Raw genomic sequence first — 19,233 nt, forward strand, 5'->3', positions numbered from 1 at the left:
TCTGGAACATATCTGTAGACTAACAAGAGTTAAATGATTTCCCACAGTGCCATGGAATCGTTAGTAAATTGCCTCTTGGGGTGGAGGCAAAGATTAAAGCAACAAACTGATAATGTGAACCTGGTTGTTTTTTCTCTGCCAATTAAATATATACTAGTTCAGTCATTATAGAAGAGCCAGATGCTGGTCAGCTTGCTGAAGTTGTAAGTAGAAGGTGTGGTTTTATCACATCTGTAAATGTAGGTTTTTGAGACAAAAATAAGAATAGACATTAGTTTTTCTTCACATTCAGAATGTCTGACTCCCCTTAATATATACACACTCTTGTCTTATCTACTGGGTTTTTTGTTGTTGTTTTTTGTTTTGCCTTTTCTGTCTCTCTTTTTAAGCTCTGCCAGACAAGGCCCTATGAAGATAGGTTTTACAGGTTGAGAATCTTTTATCTGAAATTCTTGGGACCAGAAGTATTTCCAATTTTGGGTTTTTTCAGATTTTAGAATATTGGCATATACATACATAATGAGCTATCTTGGGGATGGGACCCAAGTCTAAACATGAAATTTGTTTCATATACACATTATACACATAGCCTGAAGGTAATTTGATACAAAATTTTTAATAATTTTATGCATGAAACAGTTTTGGCTGTGACCTGTTACATAAGGTCAGGTGTGGGAATTTTTCATGGCATCATGTCAGTGCTCAAAAAGTTTCAGATTTTGGATGTTTTATTAGGGATGCTCACCCTGTATTATATTTTGCCCAGATGTTTACTTATTTGTCTTCTAGGCTACCAGAAAGAGGGTAGCTTAGAAAAATGTATTCTGGCATTTATTCCAACAGATGAGAAGGCAGTTTCTCCAGTGATGAATAATTACCTATAATTTAATACATGCATTATACATCTCCAGTGATGAAAAATCACTATGTATTAAAAAATTCTTGAAGCTAGGTATATAATCTCAACTTCTAAAAAAAGAAAATAAATAGTAGTACTCCTTGACGAACTTACAGATGCTAAGTTGCCTTTTCTTAGGGTTGAAATAAGGTGATAAAGGAGTTTACCATGAGACTAGCTGTGTGAACAAAGATGAAAAACACCCTTTCAGTTTTCTTCCTCTTGGATGATTCTAGGATCTCTAAAAAATAATCTTAAAAGGGGCGAGGTTTTGAGAGGATGAGGTCTAAGGAATTGATGGTGAGTTTTTTCTGAAAGAAGAGAAGTGACATTTGATTAGATAAGAAAGGGTCAAAAGGGAAGTTATTAATAAAATAGTTTAGGGAGTAGAGTGGATCTGAAAGTTGACTTATGCTGATGGTAGAATGTGTCTTTCCCTAAAGATTACTGCATCTTCTCTGAAACGAAGACGTTTCTTTCATCAATTTTAAGTGAATTTCTAAGGATCTGGTTATCTGCTTGTCAGTTTTTTTTTTTTTTTTTTTTTTTTTTTTTTTTTTTTTTTTTTTTTGAGACGGAGTCTCGCTCTGTCGCCCAGGCTGGAGTGCAGTGGCGCTATGTCAGCTCACTGCAAGCTCCGCCTACCGGGTTCACGCCATTCTCCTGCCTCAGCCTCTCCGAGTAGCTGGGACTACAGGCGTCCGCCACCACGCCCGGCTAATTTTTTGTATTTTTAGTAGAGACGGGGTTTCACCGTGGTCTCGATCTCCTGACCTTGTGATCCGCCCGCCTCGGCCTCCCAAAGTGCTGGGATTACAAGCGTGAGTCAGTTTTTGGTTGTAACTGTATGACAGTACAGATGTAACTAAAAATGTTTGTAATTTACCCAAGGTTAAATAACCATTATTTTTGAGGGCTATTATCCCTGTTGGTGTAAGTAAGTAGTTAGCAGTAGGGGACACAGAAATACCTTGTTTTTCACCACTGAAGTGAAAATTACAGATAATTCTGAATTATTTGTACTCTTTTTTTTTTTTTTTTTTTTTTTTGAGAGTCTCGCTCTGTCTCCCAGCCTGGAACGCAGTGGTGTGATCTCGGCTCACTGCAACCTCCGCCTCCTGGGTTCCAGCAATTCTGCCGCCCCAGCCTCCCAAGTAGCTGGGATTACAAGCATGTACCACCATACCTGGCTAATTTTTTTTTTTTTTTTTTTTTTTTTTTTTTTTTTTGTATTTTTAGTAGAGACAGGATTTCACCATGTTGGCCAGGCTGCTCTCGAACTCCTGACCTTATGTGATCTGCCTGCCTCAGCCTCCGATTACAGGCATGAGCCACCGCCCCCAGCCCTATTTCTACTCTTAAAGGGGAGTAATTTTCTTACATAAATATCAGTAGTAGCTCTGTTGTTTGCTGTGTGATCAATGGTAACATCTTGACTTTATGTATTGCCATTTATCAATCATTTATTCAGTGAAGATTTATTGACCATTGACTTTATTATAGTTGGTGAAATAATCACAAGAAAATTTATCTAGTTAGGTATTTATAAAAATACCTAGGTATTAAATGAAGATTGTTCTAGTTGATATAAGCAATAATGCCTGACTATACGGCTCCTACCCTCAAGAATCTTATGGTATAGTAGGGATGATGAAATAGTATAAGAATGATTTATATGTGTCACAATACATGACAGAATTTTTACTATCTTGAAGAGCTATAGAGTTCAGAAGAGAAGGGGCTTAGTGAGGAAAAGTTTTGTGGGAGAAGTAGAATTTAAGTTGAATACTAAAGAACTTAAGTACAGATAAAATGGAGTGTATTCTAGGCAGTGGAATGGACAAAAAAATGAAGACATGGACATATAATGAACTTGACATACTCATAAATTGGTGAAGAAAGTATTAGATTATAGATCTACATTATGAGGAATGCTGAGTATGAGGCAGGGAGCTTTGAGTTTCACATAAGAGAAGGTAAGATATAAACAGGAATACAATGATGAATTGGGCTGAAATGTAGATTTCCTGACTCCTAATCCTTCTCCTTAGTGTAGATAGAGATATACGGTCATGCACTGTATAAGAACGTTTTGGTGAATGACAGATTGCATATACAACAGTGGTCCTGTGCTAGTGTAAACAAACCTATGAAGAACTTCAGATAGGTCCTTCAGGAGGTATTCCAGAAGAAGGCATTGTTACCATAAGAGATGACAGCTCCATGCATGTGATTGCCCCTTGAAGACATTCCAGTGGGACAGGTTGTGGAGGTGGAAGGCTGTGATGTTGACAGTCTTGACCCTGTGTAGGCCTAGGCTAACGTGTGTGAGTGTCTTTTTAACAAAAAATTTTAAAAAGTGGCCGGGGACAGTGGCTCACGCCTGTAATCCTAGTACTTTGGGAGGCTGAGGCAGGAGGGTCGCTTGAGCCCAGGAGTTTCAACCAGCCTGGGCAAAATGGCGAAACCCTGTCTCTACAGAGAATACAAAAATTAATTAGCTGGGCTTGGTGGTGCATGCCTGTAATCCCTGCTACTCATGAGACCGAAGCAGGAGAACCCAGGAGGCAGAGATTGCAGTGAGCTGATACTGTGCCACTGCACTCCAGTCTGAGTGATATAGTGAGACCCTGTGTCAAAAAAATAAAGTTTAACAAAAAAGTTTAAAAAGTAAAAAAAAAAAAAGGAAAAAACCTTAGATTCTTTTATTGCTTTACTTTATTAATAAATTTGCTTTCACTTAAAAACCCTTTAGAGAAAAAATATTTTTATACAGCTGTACAATGTATTTGTGTTTTAAGCTATGTGTTATTACAAAAGAGTCGACAAGTTAAAAAAATTAAAAAGCATATGAAGTTACAGTAAGCTACAGTTAATGTATTACTGATAAAAGAAAATTTTGTTTATATAAATTTAGTGTAGCCTGGACAGGCACGGTGGCTCACGCCTGTAATCCCAGCACTTTGGGAGGCCAAGGCAGGTGGATTACCTGAGGTTAGGAGTTCAAAACCAGCCTGGCCAACATGGCGAAACCATGTTCCTACTAAAAGTGCAAAAATTAGCCGGGTGTGGTGGCAGGCGCCCGTAATCCCAGCTACTCAGGAGGCTGAGGCAGGAGAATAGCTTGAACCCAGAGGCGGAGCATGCAGTGAGCCGAGATCGTGCCACTGCTCCAGCCTGGGTGACAAGAGCAAGACTCCATCACAGAAAAAAAAAAAAATTTAGTATAGCCTAAGTATGCAGTGCCTATGAAGTCTACAATAGTGTACAGTAATGTTGTAGGCCTTCACATTGCTCACACTGATTTTAGCCGGGTGTGGTGGCGGGCGCCCGTAATCCCAGCTACTCAGGAGGCTGAGGCAGGAGAATAGCTTGAACCCAGAGGCAGAGCATGCAGTGAGTCGAGATCGTGCCACTGCACTCCAGCCTGGGTGACAAGAGCAAGACTCCATCACCAAAAAAAAAAAAAAATTAGTATAGCCTAAGTATACAGTGCCTATGAAGTCTACAATAGTGTACAGTAATGTTGTAGGCCTTCACATTTCTCACACTGGTTCACCCAGACCAACTTCTAGTCCTGCAAGCTCCATTCGTGATAAGCACCCTGTACAGGTGTACCATTTTTTATCTTTTGTATTTTGTATCTTTTATTTTTACTGTACCTTTTCTATGTTTGGATATGTTTCGATAACAAATACTTACCATTGTGTTACATTTCCCCACAGTGTTCAGTACAATACCATGCTGTATGGGTTTGTAGCCTATACTGTGTAGCCTTAGTACATAGTAGGCTCTACCATCTAGGTTTTGTTTTCACAACAAAATTAACTAATGATGCATTTCTGAGAACATATTACCATCAAGTGACACATGACTGTATATGTATTACAGTTAAAAATTGGACATCATAGATTCTTTTTTAAACAGCTTTATTGAAATATAATTCACATACTATACAATACACCCATTTGGTGTGTACAGTTCAGTGGTTTTCAGTATATTCACAAAGTTGTGCATCTATTACCACAATCAGTTTAGGACATTTTCATTACCCCTAAAAGAAACCTACACATCTCTCAGCCATCACCTCTTAATCTCCCCATACCTGCAATCCTAGGCAACCACCTATCACCTTTCTGTCTCTATAGGTTTGCCTATTCTGGGACATTGTGTATAAGTGGAATCATATAGCATAATGTCCATTGTGATAAGCTGCCTTTAACATAATGTTTTCAAGGTTTATTCATGTTGTAGTATGTATCAGTATTAATTTTTATTGCCAAATAATAGTCCATTTTATGTATATATAACATTTTATTTGTGAGTTCACGGACATTGGACTTTTTGACTATTATGAATAATGCTGCCATAAACATTCATTTATGTTGACTTGCCTTCATTTCTCTGAGTATACTCAGGAATGGAATTTTATGGTAACTGTGTTTAACCATTTAAGGAACTGCCGGACTGTTTTCCAATTTGCTGCATCACCAGCAGTGTATTAGGGTTCGAATTTTCCCCCATCCTCACTAACACTTGTTAATATCTGTGTTTTGGGGTTTGGGGTTTTTGTTTTTGTTTTTCTTTTTGTTTTTTTCAATTATAGCCATTCTACTGAGTGCAAAGAGGTAGCTCAGTTTGGTTTTGATTTGTATTTCCCTCATGACTAATGATATCAAGCTTCTTTTCATGTGCTGATTTGGCCATTTGTATATCTTCTTTGGGAAAATTTCTGTTCAGATCTTTTGCACATTTTAAAATTGGGTTGGCTTTTTGTTGTAATAGTTGTTTACTATTCTAGATACAAGTCTCTTGTCAGACACATGATTTACAAAAATTTTCTCCTGTGGGTTGTCTTCATTTTCTTGATGGTGTCTCTTGAAGCACAAAAGTTTTTAATTTTTATGATTTCCAGTTAATCTAATTTTTCTTTTATTGTTTGTGTTTTGGTGTTATATTTTGTACATCATAAATTCTTGTTTATTATAAACATTTAAAAAATATCTCTGTGATCTCTGTAAAGGCCCAGGCAAACAAGATACCATTATTTCATGAAAAATAACTGAAGCTACTAATGTGTATTTGGAGTTATAATCCACCTACCTCAGGTCTTCCCTTTATTCTGTGTCCATATCCTTCAGTTTGTAGTGACAGATGAAAGAAGCAAAGATGAAAATCGAGAAATAATTTTGAGTGAAACATTTTAATTTGAAGCATGGTTGTCTGTTGGTATCGATGGGGAATTGGTTCCAGGACCCCCTCAGGTACCAAATCCACGGATGCTTGAGTCCCTTATATAAAGTGGCATAGTATTTGCATGTAACTGATGAATGTCCTCCCATATACTTTAAATCATGTCTGGATTACTTATAATACCTTATACAGTGCGTGCCCATCACTTGACTCTCATGAGTTCAACATAGGAGTCAGCATGCAGCAAATTCAAGCTTTGCTTTTGGGACTTGGGGATTTTTTTCCCCCAAATATCTTTGATCTGCAGTTGGTTGAATCCACAGATGCTGAATTTTTGGATACAGAGACCCAATTGTAACTATGATTCAAGAATTTATTATTTATTATGAGAGAATTTATTATAATGACTGTGATTGTAGTGTATAACTTATAAACTCTACCATATTTGGGAAATTCACAGTTCCAAACATTTAGCTATGAAGGGGGAGTGAGTAGTCATTCCTTCATTTTTTACAAATAAGCTGAGTCCCGTAGAATTTAAGTGATGTATTTACTGTGTAGAAACTCATAGTAAGTAAAGCATAGTCTTCATCACTGTTGTAGTACTGCATTATCTCTTTGTGAAGTTTTCAGGGTTTTTGCTTTATTAATGGTTATTGATTTTTTTTTTTCTTTGAGATAGAGTCTGTCACCAGGCTGGAGTGCAGTGGTGCTATCTTGGCTCACTGCAGCCTCTGCCTCCTGAGTTCAAGTGATTCTCCTGCCTCAGCCTCCCGAGTAGCTGGGACTACAGGTGCACGCCACCACACCAGCTAATTTTTTTGTATTTTTAGTAGAGACAGGGTTTCACCATGTTAGCCAGGATGGTATCGATTTATTGACCTTGCGATCTGCCCACCTCAGCCTCCCAGAGTGCTGGGGATTACAGGCGTGAGCCACCGCGCCCAGCCAAAATTTTTTTTTTTTTTTTTTTTTTTTTTTTGAGACGGAGTCTCGCTCTGTCGCGCAGGCTGGAGTGCAGTGGCACGATCTCTGCTCACTGCAAGCTCTGCCTCCTGGGCTCATGCCATTCTCCTGCTTCAGCCTCCCGAATAGCTGGGACTACAGGCGCCCGCCACCATGCCTGGCTAATTTTTTGTATTTTTAGTAGAGACGGAATTTCACTGTGGTCTTGATCTCCTGACCTCGTGATCTGCCCACCTTGGCCTCCCAAAGTGCTGGGATTATAGGCGTGAGCCACTGCCCGGCCAAAATTTTTGTTTTTAAGCAATATTAGTTTAGGCTTGTAAGTAGCTCACTTAGGGTAAATATTCTAGCCAAGATCATGAAAAAAATACATTGATTTCATTACGTTCTTAAACAGATCTGCATCAGATTACCATAAATAGGCAGCTATTCTTTCTTTTTTTCCACAATTCATTGTATTCCTACCATTTCCAAATAGAAGTTTATGGTTTTAAATTACTGATGTTAAGTACTTGTTTGGAAGGAATTTATAGTTAAACTAGTTGTAATAATTTATACCTGTCAAGCTCTTTCATATATAGTACATATTTTATCTCTCATTAGTTTCTGTAAGCTCTTGAGAGAAAAGTTCTTTTTTATTTCCACCTTTTAAGTTCAGGGGTACATGTGCGAGATGTGCAGGTTTGTTACATAGGTAATCGTGTGCCATGGTGATTTGCTGCACACATCATCCCATCACCCAGGTATTAAGCCCAGCATTCACCAGCTGTTCTGCCTGATGCTCTTCCTCGTCCCACCCCCAACCCTCTGACAGGCCCCAGTGTGTGTTGTCCCCCCAACCACCGATGTGTCCATGTATTCTCATCATGTACCTCCCACTTACCAATGAGAACATGCGGTATTTGGTTTTCTGTTCCTGTGTTAGTTTGTGCTAAGGATAAAGGCCTCCAGCTCCAACTATGTTCATGCAAAGGACATGATCTCGTTCTTTGTGGCTGCATAGTATTTCATGGTGTATATGTACCACATTTTCTTTGTCTAGTCTGTCATTGATGGGCATTAGGTTGATTGCGTGTCTTTGCTATTGTGAATAGTGCTGCAGTTAACATATGTATGCATGTATTGTTATAATAGAATGATTTATATTCCTTTGGGTATATATCCAGTAAGGGGATTGCTGGGTCAAATGGTATTTCTGCCTCTAGGTTTTTGAGGTATTGCCACACTGTCTTCCACAATGGTTGAACTAACACCACCAACAATGTAGAAGCATTCCAGAGAAAGGTTCTTTTATTTTTGTTTTGTTTTGTTCTAGACAGAGTCTCACTCTGTTGCCCAGACTGGAGTGCAGTGGTATGATCTCGGCTCACTGCAACCTCTGTCTCCTGGGTTCAAGTGATTCTCCTGCCTCAGCCTCCTGAGTAGCTGGACTCCGGGCATGTGCCACCGTGCCCGGCTAATTTTTGCATTTTTAGTAGAGATGAGGTTTCACTATGTTGGCCAGCTGGTCACGAACTTCTGACCTGAAGTGATCCACCCGCCTTGGCCTCCCAAAGTGCCGGGATTACAGACATGAGCCACTCCGCCTGGCCTAATTCCAGAGAAAGGTTCTTATATGTATTATGCTATAGTCCCATAGTATGGGACTACTACTATGTAGTAATTTTCAGTTCTGCTGAAAATGCTGCAGTCGTTACTACGTAGTAGGCACAGAATATTTGTTCAATGAGTGATTCCCTACTAAAGGGTCATAAATTTGAAAGGTAAAGGTTAAGAATAATTCCTTTCTTTAGAGTTGTACAGATTAAAGTAAGTGAACTTTTTTTTTTTTTTTTTTGAGATGGAGTTTCGCTCTTTCTGCCCAGGCTAGAGTGCAATGGCGCAATCTTGGCTCACCACAACCTCCGCCTCCTAGGTTCAAGCGATTCTCCTGCCTCAGCCTCCCAAGTAGCTGGGATTACAGGCATGCACCACCACGCCTGGCTAATTTTGTATTTTTTTTAGTAGAGACAAGGTTTCTCCATGTTGGCCAGGCTGGTCCTGAACTCCCGACCTCAGGTGATCTGCCCGCCTTGGCCTCCCAAAGTGTTGGGATTACAGGCATGAGCCACCACACCTGGCCAAACATATTTTTTTTAACTGAGGAAATTAGATTCATTGTCTAAAGCTTAAAAGGAAGGTTTTCTACTTTGAGTTTTTTTTAACTCTGATACTTTACTATGACAGTACTTCCAGCCTCTGAGACATGAGAAATAGCGTGAGACTGTAGTAATCAAAATGACCTTACCAGAAATCACCACCAGGTTGGTGAAAAACAGTACATCTACATGGAAGGTTGGACTTGATATTGATTCCTTCAAGATTAAAGATGAAGATGCCTGAACTTGAAGCAAGTCTTTCATCAAAATTGTACATAAAGCAGAATACACTGTATGATACTGTAATGGTGGACGCATGTCATTACGCATTTGTCCGTAGAATGTGCAACACCAAGAATGAACCATAAGATTAAAAAAGAAACAACAACAATAGGCTGGGCGCAGTGGCTCATGCCTGTAATCCCAGCACTTTGAGAGGCCGAGGTGGGTGGATCACCTGAGGTCAGGAGTTTGAGACTAGCCTGGCCAACATTGTGAAACCCCATCTCTAGTAAAAATTAAAAAATTAGCCGGGTGTGGTGGTGGGTGCCTGTAATCCCAGCTACTTGGGAGACTGAGGCAAGAGAACCGCTTGAACCTGGGAAGCGGAGGTTGCAGTGAGCTGAGATCATGCCACTCACTGCATTCCAGCTTGGACAGAGTGAGACCCTGTATCAAAAAAACAAAAAACAACAAAAGCAAATCAAAGCCTGTGCATAAAGTGTGTACTATTGCCTGCATGCCATTTGTCAGTTTTGAAGATTAACCATGGTCAGTTTTTAAATGTAGTCCAGTATATCCTTGGTACCTTTGAGTTCTTGGGCTTTTTCCTTTGCTGTTTGACTAGTAAGCAAAATGTAATAAAAGTAATTAGCATATTGCATAATAGTCCACATAGTTCCATTCCCAAATATTACAGAGAACCCCTCACTTTTTATAATATTGGAGGCTTTTATAACCCTGAAGTCTTGAACATTCCTTACGAGTCTCTTAACATCTTTTGTTCTCCATCTGTGAAGTTAGCTAACACCAGAATTCCTGTATTATGACTCCTTCCATAACTTGTGCTGTGTCACCTCAAGAAAACTGAATTTTTACTCTTCCATGTCCAATTTGTAAATAATTCACCAAGAATAACATTTCAAAATTTAGTTCGAAATAACAAATGTTACTTCATAAACTTGTTTAAAAAGCACTTGGACATTCATCTCCCATTTGGATGCAGTGATTTTGACGTAAACACTTTGATTTTCTTAAGTAAATGTAAGTAGGCTATACATATTTAACTTCGGGGCATAATAACTTTTGGGTACTTACAGTTTCAGCATTGAGCTAGTTTACAAAGCAGAACTAACATTTGAAGACAGCTTCATTCTTTAGTCAACATAAAAATTGCTTTTGTCAAAGTAACTGTATGTAGGAAGTATATAATCCTCTTTTTCTTAAAAAAATGAGCTCCAAATAGCCATTTAGTAACACTTCATGTATAGAGGTTTCTATGAGATCAATTCTTTGAAGTGTTCAAAGTGTAAAAAGCTGTGAAACACCCATTAAGTGGGTGTTTGGAATGAAAGGGGAATGGAAAGAGATGAGATAAAAATATTATCTAAAATAATGCATAGTCGTGGCTGGTGCTTTGCTAAGCAGCACTGTCTCTTGGTGGTCACATACATGAAGACTTGTTTCAAATTCGTGAGTATAGTCTTACCTGAAGGAAAACAAGGCAAGTAAACTTTGCAAATACTTAATTTAAAACAAACAAACAAACAGAAAAAACTTTGAGAAAGCACTACAGCTTTCTTGTTGAAAGGCGCTATAGAGTTAGTCACATATTCTGAGATGGCTGTCAAACCATGCAATATGTTTCTATGTATCAGATGACTTTTTTTTTTTTTAATTGAGATGGAGTCTCATTCACTGTGTCACCCAGGAAGGAGTGTAGTGGTGCAATCTCAACTCACTACAACCCCCACCTCCTGGATACAAGCACTCTTGTGCTTCAGCCTCCTGAGTAGCTGGGATTACAGGTGCACCCCACCACACCCAGCTAATTTTTGTATTTTTAGTAGAGACGGGGTTTCACCATGTTGGCCAGGCAGATCGCAAACTCGTGGCCTCAAGTAATCTGCCCGCCTAGGCCTCCCAAAGCGCAGGGATTACAGATGTGAGCCACTGCGCCTGGCTGGCATTATTTCTGACACACTTCTGTTAAATACTTCCTTCGAGAACAATATCTTTCTCATAGAATATGCTACATTTTTAAAAAACAAATTTATTTATCAAGGATGGCATTCAAATACCCTGGTAATTACAAAACTGCAATCATAAAATACAAAATATTGAACTTAAACAGTTTCTCTGAGTTAAATCCAATAAATAAATCAGAGAATTTATTTTCTTAAATAATATTGAAAAGAATCCTGGGGCCAGGCCCGGTGGCTCACACCTGTAATCCCAGCACTTTGGGAGGCCAGTGTGGGTAGATCGCCTAAGGTCAGAAGTTTGAGACCAGCCTGGCCAACATGGTGAAACCCTGTCTCTACTAAAAATACAAAAATTAGCCAGGTGTGGTGGTGCACATCTGTAATCCCAGCTACTTGAGAGGCTGAGGCAGGAGAATCACTTGAACTGGGGAGGCAGATGTTGCAGTGAGCCGAGATCACTCCATTGCACTCCAGCCTGGGCAACAAGAGCAAAACTCCATCCCTGCCCGCCCCCCCAAAAAAAGATTCCTTTTTGCTATATATCGCCCTCTTTTTGGTGATTATAGTGGTGGTTGGGTTATTTTGGTGTTTACTATTAATACAGAGTTTATAAAAGTAAACAAATTTTCAAGCTTGCTTTTATTTTTGTCATATAAGTAATTTAAATCTTATCAAATTCAGATCACAGAGTTAACTTCATGTATAACTTTTCTTGCTTTCTAATATCTAGATTGGAGGCTGAAATAAGGATTTGTTCTCAGGGAAAACTCAGCTTGATAAAGATACCAATTTATTTTCATTTATCACATTGTCTGCTCTGACTTGTTCCCTTAAAATATTTATAAGCTTTGTTACAGTGTGATCAGTCTAATCTAGTCTGAAGTTTATTCAGTTGAGGTTGATCTATGTTGAGGAGTGTGTGTACGTATATGCATACATGTATATGCATATGACATTTGAATATGCCTTTTTGCCTGTCTGGTTTCAATGAAGGTGTGCTATATTTAACACCAATAGACTATTATTAGTATCAGAAACCTGGAGCATTGCTAAGTTTCCAGTATTGATTAGATAACATCTCAGTTCTGCCAGGTTGGACATATGGTAAAGATAAATGACAAGTATTTTAAGGTTAACAAACCCTCCCCCGCTAAAAAAAAAAAAAAAAAAAGTGCAGGAAAAAAAGTAGGGGAAAACAGTAGACAGTGCGCCCTAGTTATTGATTCTTGGAAAGCTAAAGTCTATTGTGTAGCACCTGAACAATATAACACTTTAGAAAATTAAGACATTTGAAGGATGTAAGAGTGTATTAGCAAGGCTTTGGCTGGGCGTGGTGGCTCACGCCTGTAGTCCCAACACTTTGGGAGTCCGAGGCGGGCAGATCACAAGGTCAGGAGATTGAGACCGTCCTGGCTAACACGGTGAAACCCCATCTCTACTAAAAATACAAACAAATTAGACGAGCTCACCCCTGTAGTCCCAACACTTTGGGAGCCTGAGGCGGGCAGATCACAGGGTCAGGAGATCGAGACCGTCCTGGCTAACATGGTGAAACCCCATCTCTACTAAAAATACAAAAAAATTGGCACACACCTGTAGTCCCAGCTACTCAGGAGGCTGAGGCAGGAGAACTGCTTGAACCCAGGGGGCGGGGGTTGCAGTGAGCTGAAATCGTGCCACTACACTCCAGCCTGGGTGAAAGAGCGAGACTCCTAAAAAAAAAAAAAAAATGTATTAGCAAGGCTTTCAAACAGTTACCCTGAAAACTAAGTACAGGCACAACATAACTATGTAGAAATAATTATGTATCACATGTAGGTACTTTTAGATATATTTATGCAGAGTATTTTTAGTTAACATATCTGACTGTGACAAGAAAATAGTCATATAGTTTTAAAATCATGTGCCCAAATATGTGTTTTGCTATGGTTACCCTGGAGACTTTGGAGTTCTGCCATGTGATTTCCTTAAATCCCTGGAATTTTTGATTGCTGAGAATTCAGGAGGAGTTGCCCACTTGTTAGTGTGCAGGGAAATGTGTTTTTCTCATTTCTAGTTGAGGTCATTCTATTTTTTTTTTTAATCATAGCATGTGTTCCATTATTTGAATTTCTTTAGAGTCGAAATTCATGACTCATTTCTTTGAATATTATCTCTGATCCTAAATGGGATCAAAATTGTCCTAGATTTAGGAGTTTTAAAAGTTTACTACGTTGTGGGGAAGATGGATTTATTTTTCATAAACTTGAACTAGAATGTTGACGATTATAAGGACTGGGACACTTCCTAAAGGTCAAAATATTTTAAGGTGAAAGTATGTATTCTTTCCTTTTGCTTAATGATTGAAAGAAAAAGTGGTAATATGGGCTTGCTTTCTATTATGAGCTTTAATTTGTAACTTGATGAAGATTTTTGTTAACTTGCTATAGGTAGTCAGGTAAGGAAACAGTGGTGCCAGAATTTGTCCCTGATTCAGTATAGTTCTGTGCAGGTCTTGAGTAGATGAATTTAAATGCTACTTTATTAGTAAGAGTTCGATGGTCAGCCTTATACTGAGAACTTCCAACCTTCTTCCCAGCTTTATTTTTCTACACGCTTCCCATCATCTGACTTACGTGTTTTACTTCTTTACTAGAATGTAAGCTACATACAAGCAGAGTTTTTAAAATTTTTATTCTGTTCATTGCTTTATTCTCAGTGGCTATTATCATTTATCTTTTTTCCTTGTTTTCTGTACAGTCTCTTATCAGCCACTACTTGCTCATTTCCATACAGGGCTATGGCTCATACCATTTTCCTTATAGAAAAAGTTCTTCCAAAACTTATCAATACTGTATTCATCCTTAATGCCTCTTTGGAATTCTTTCATTCTCCTGACTATTGCTGAACATAGTCTCTTCTTTTAAATGCTGAGGAAGCACTCATTTGACACTTTGCTGAGTTTACCTAAACTACATTTTAAACTTTTTAATTACTACTGTTTTTACTGTGGAAAGGGGTATGAAAGTGTTACAGCCCTTTACTATTGGGAAATCGAATCAGATAAATTTCTTGAGGCTAGGATGGAAAGGAAAAACTTTACAAGTTAAGCAAAAGGACTGTTAATTAACTGTTTAATAACTGTAACAACAGTTATGACCAGAGCAACATAATAGATAAAAGACAATCTCCACTAAGAATCTTCATTGGGTGATAGTATGGCTTGTAGTTTTTTAAAAAAATACTGCTAATAATCTCAGGTTGTATTACAGTCTCATGATTATACAAATGGATGGGAATATCTCTGCATTTGCCTAGGATCAAGAGGTTAGGTGACCTCTTACTCAATGTGTCGTTCTTTGTTATATGTATTGGTATATAGTAAACGGAAATACTTCCTTTACCATAAATGTTATTTTATTATGTGGCCTTGTAATTATGGTCTCAGCTCCTAGGATCAGAGGATTTAAACTTAGAAGACATTCTTCGGCTGGGCGCAGTGACTCAACTCAGGATCAGGAGGTCAGGAGATCGAGATCATCCTGGCTAACACAGTGAAGCCCCGTCTCTACTAAAAATATAAAAAATCAGCTGGGCCTGGTGGTGGGCACCTGTAGTCCCAGCTACTCGGGAGGCTGAGGCAGGAGAATGGCGTGAACCCGGGAGGTGGAGCTTGCAGTGAGCTGAGATTGTGCCACTGCACTCCAGCCTGGGCGACAGGGCGAGACCCCGTGTCAAAAAAAAGAAAAAGAAGACATCTTTTAATTTTTTTTTAATTCATCCCTCTTGTTTTTACAGATGAGAGACTGAAACACAGAAATTTCAGTTTGTTTAACAACCACTGGAGACAATGCCCGTTGGTGACAAATTCAGCTTGTCATCACGTGTTAGGCTGTGTTTCCCACCTACTTAGAACAACATTCTTTGTTTTTCTCAAGATTGAATGAATAATACTACAGAATCACTTGGCTTTTTACTTTTTATATTAAGGGGTTGAATTCCAGAGACCATTATAGCAAAATGATGTATATCTGTGAATTGGTTAAAAAATTGTTTCTTTTAGACATAGCACTATTTCAAAATTTGTTATATAAGCTCATAGTTTCTAAAGGATTAGTCTTATGTTAATTTTAAGATAAATCCTAAAATCCCCCAAATCTTACACCTTAATGCCAAATAAATTTTAAAAACAGAATCATTGAAAGAACAAGAATTAGAAAACTATCAAGCCAGTAGTATATTTTAAGTGACTTTACGATACATTCTGATGTTTCACGTCACATTCTGAGTTCATATGTATCTGGTCTTTTTCTTATTTTATAGCATTATTCAGTCTTTTATTTATTTGTTGCATTTGTTCAGTGAATTAAGAATCTCCTTCGTACCACTTGGGAACCCACATATGTGTCTGGATTATGGCACTGCCAGCTAGACTGGTACTGGGTAAATAGGAAAATTAAAAATTCTACACATGATACTATACCATCTCTTCTCTCTACACCTGAGGGTATAAACAAAAAGAGCAAAAACTTTCAAAGTCCAAAATAATTCTCACCAGCACTTTGAGGAAAGGCCTACTTTTTCTGATGAAAGGTTATATTTGTACTGTTGCCCAAGTGGTTGATATCTACTTAAGATAAAAATTATAAAAATTAAGAAGGCTATCCTCTACCCTAAAAAGGATTGGTAGGCTGCTTGAATGAAATGATAATAAAACACCAGTTGTTTAAATGGGGCTCCTATACATTGGAAATACCACACTTTGTTTTAAAAAGAAATACCGAGTTGTGGAGGGAAGAGGATGAAAAGCATTTTGAGTATGTCTTTGTAACTAAAATTTACTTGTATTCACTAATGGCTTTGTTCCTTTATTGTAATAGAGTAATATTTTCTAAAACAAAAAGTTGTAATGGTGTTCTGTACCTTAAATGTCAAAAAAAATTAAGTAGTCTCAATATGTTGTAAATAAAAATGAAAAAAATGGTCAATCTGTGCATTAGATTGTGTTTAATCAAATGGTAGGGTAAAACTACACATACCAGATGACAGCATAGCTTTGAAAACGTGGCTTGGAATAAAGTCTTTCAAAAATGGTTGTGTATACCTTGTCTACAAAGGAGGTATTATGATACATTTGTATTTATCTTCATTCTAGATAAAATGATGGTTTACAGGGGGAGAAAATGAAGAAAAAATTGTGATTTTTTTTTTTTTTTTTTTTTTTTTGGTAAGACAGAGTCTTGCTCTGTCATCCAGGCTGCAGTGCAGTGGCACGATCTCGGCTCACTACAACCTCCGCCTCTGGGGTTCAAGCAATTCTCCTGCCTCAACCTCCCAAGTATCCCAAATAGCTGTGATTACAGGCACTTGCCATCATGCCCGGCTAATTTTTTGTATTTTTAGTAGAGACCGGGTTTCACCACGTTGGCCAAGCTGATCTTGAACTCCTGATCTCAGGTGATCCACCCGCCTCAGCCTCCCAAAGTGCTGGGATTACAGGTGTGAGCCACCGCACCTGGCTGTGAATGTCTGCTCTTAGTACCTTGACTCATTACTGTCATTGAGTGTATTCATTTGTTTATTTTATTGTTATTAGTTTTTTGTTTTTATATGCCATTTTCTTCAAGACAAAAATTATGGATAACTTACAGGTAAACTTTTTTTTTTTTTTGAGACGGAGTGTCACTCTGACACCGAGGCTGGTGTGCGGTGGCACCATGTCTGCTCACTGCAACTTCTGTCTCCTGGGTTCAAGCAATTCTCCTGCCTCAGCCTCCCGAGTATCTGGGATTACAGGCGCCCACTGCCACACCCGGCTAGTTTTTATGTTTTTAGTAGAGATGAGGTTTCACCGTGTTGACCAGGCTGGTCTTGAACTCCTGACCTCAGGTGATCCACCCGCTTTGGCCTCCCAAAGTGCTGGGATTACAGGCGTGAGCCATCGCGCCCGGCCCAGGTAAATTTTTGTTGTTGTTTGTTACATTTGATGTCTTTCTTATTTTTAGTTTAAAAGACCACAGTTTGCAAAATATAATTCAGTGAGTTAATCACCAGTGATAACCAGAGTTATTTGATAATTTTTTAAGTTTTTTTTATAATTTAGAAATATAGGGTAAATAGGCAAAATTTAAACAAAAATGGTAATTTCATATTAAAAAAGTATCTGAGATTTTAAAAACTTTGTATGCATCTCAAAATCATGATTATAGTTTTGGTTTATTATTTTAAAATGTTATATATGTTTTCTGATATTAAAGTTTGTTTTAATTATGCAAGTAATCCTGAATCCATGCTCATGGGAAGAAAGATACTTCAGTCAATATTAAAATACTGAAATACGTAAAGAGTTAAAGGTGAAAGTCATTCTGTACAGTTCTACAAAATTCTATTTCTCTCTTCAGAGCTACTGCTTATAGTTTAGTGTTTAATCTTGCACACCTTTTGCATGCATAAACCTTTACAACAATTTGTTTTTTTTAAATATAAATGGGGCTCTATTTTACAATGCGTCAATATATTAATATTTTTTTCATTGTTACAATTTTGTAATGGTTCTCTTAATGATGGATAATTGTTTTCAGGGTTTTTTTTTGCTATGATTAAAAAAATTTTACAGTGAATACTATTGAACTACATCTCTGGATATTACTATCGATTATATGGTCAGTGCACTTGTGGCTTTATGAATATTTTAAATAATGTAGTCAAGTCTGTTGATCTTTTTCCTTGTCATCTGTGTTTTGTGGATTTTGGTATTTCCAAACTATTTATATTCATTTCTACAGAGATATTTTCATTTCCATTGTTTAAACTGTCACTTGTAAAATACTTTCTTTTTATAGAACCTTGTGAGTGATAGCAAGATGTATTAGTATGTAATACATTGTGATGGAGTGTAATGATCACAAGGATCAGTGACAGTTTTGATGATCAATTTCAGAGTTATAAAATAAATGAAATATATTCTGGAAAAGTCGTGGGCTTTTTGTGTTATTTGTGGAATCACTAAAGGTAGTCCCTCGCTATTAACAAATTTGTTTTGACACATAATATGTGAGGCACTGAATTATAATAGGCACTAGAAACATTGCCTATTTTCCTGAATCCTTTAGACAGGATTGCTTCCCCAGTTACCAGAGATTTCTCTAACCTTGATTTACAGTAGCTACTGCTGGTAGGAATTGCTCTCTACTCCACTTTTGCTGCCATCCAGTGTTACATTACCCTACAAATATACTAAGCGCTTAGCAAAGCAGAATCCAAATGTAAGATCAATTTTTGTCTTACCCAGAATTTTAAAATTAAAAAATATAAAAGGTATTTCTCTGCGTATGTATATATGTGTACAGTATAGTGTTGCATGCTATACATGGGGTGAGGTATCAGAATGCTTTAACTTTTTCAGTGTTTGGCACCTCTAATTTGGCTCTGTGGCTATTTATTCCAGCTTTCTACCTTGAAATTCCGCAACTTGGGCTCTTGAAATTACCTGGTATGGTGCCATGCACGTGTATTCTTAGCTACTTCAGAGGCTGAGGCGGAAGGATCACTTGAGCCCAGGAGTTTGAGATTGAGATTGAGATGAACTGTGAGAACATGCTACTGCACTCCAGTCTGGGCAACAGAGCGAGACCTCATCTCTAAAAAATTTTGGGCTTGAAACGGGCTGATTTTGTCCTACCACTAGTAATCACTTTTGGAAGTAGCTTACAATTCCTGTTTCTTCCTTCTTATGGGGGGAAATACCCTTATAGGAGGTATTATGAAGCCAATATCTAATAGACTCTGTCATCATTAGCTCACTTCCACTCTCTGCTATCTCTCTGTACCTGATTAGTATAGTTTTGAAAAATTA

At 38.0% G+C, this 19,233-nt stretch overlaps 1 protein-coding gene across 12 annotated transcripts in view; it reads left to right on the forward strand.

Annotated features, from left to right (window-relative positions):
* The window catches only part of CREB1 (cAMP responsive element binding protein 1), a 75,235-nt gene that overhangs the window by 7,729 nt on the left and 48,273 nt on the right, over positions 1-19,233 (forward strand). Inside the window, exon 1 of one of the 12 annotated variants that reach the window (XM_055290399.2) lies at positions 13,540-13,691. The exons of the other annotated variants lie outside the window; for them this stretch is intronic. The gene's annotated coding sequence lies outside the window, so the exon portion shown is untranslated. Of the gene's footprint in view, positions 1-13,539; positions 13,692-19,233 lie in introns of those variants that run through there. 12 annotated transcript variants of the gene reach the window in all.

The sequence above is a fragment of the Symphalangus syndactylus genome, chromosome 8, assembly GCF_028878055.3.
Source record: "Symphalangus syndactylus isolate Jambi chromosome 8, NHGRI_mSymSyn1-v2.1_pri, whole genome shotgun sequence".
Classification (NCBI taxonomy): Eukaryota; Metazoa; Chordata; class Mammalia; order Primates; family Hylobatidae; genus Symphalangus; species Symphalangus syndactylus.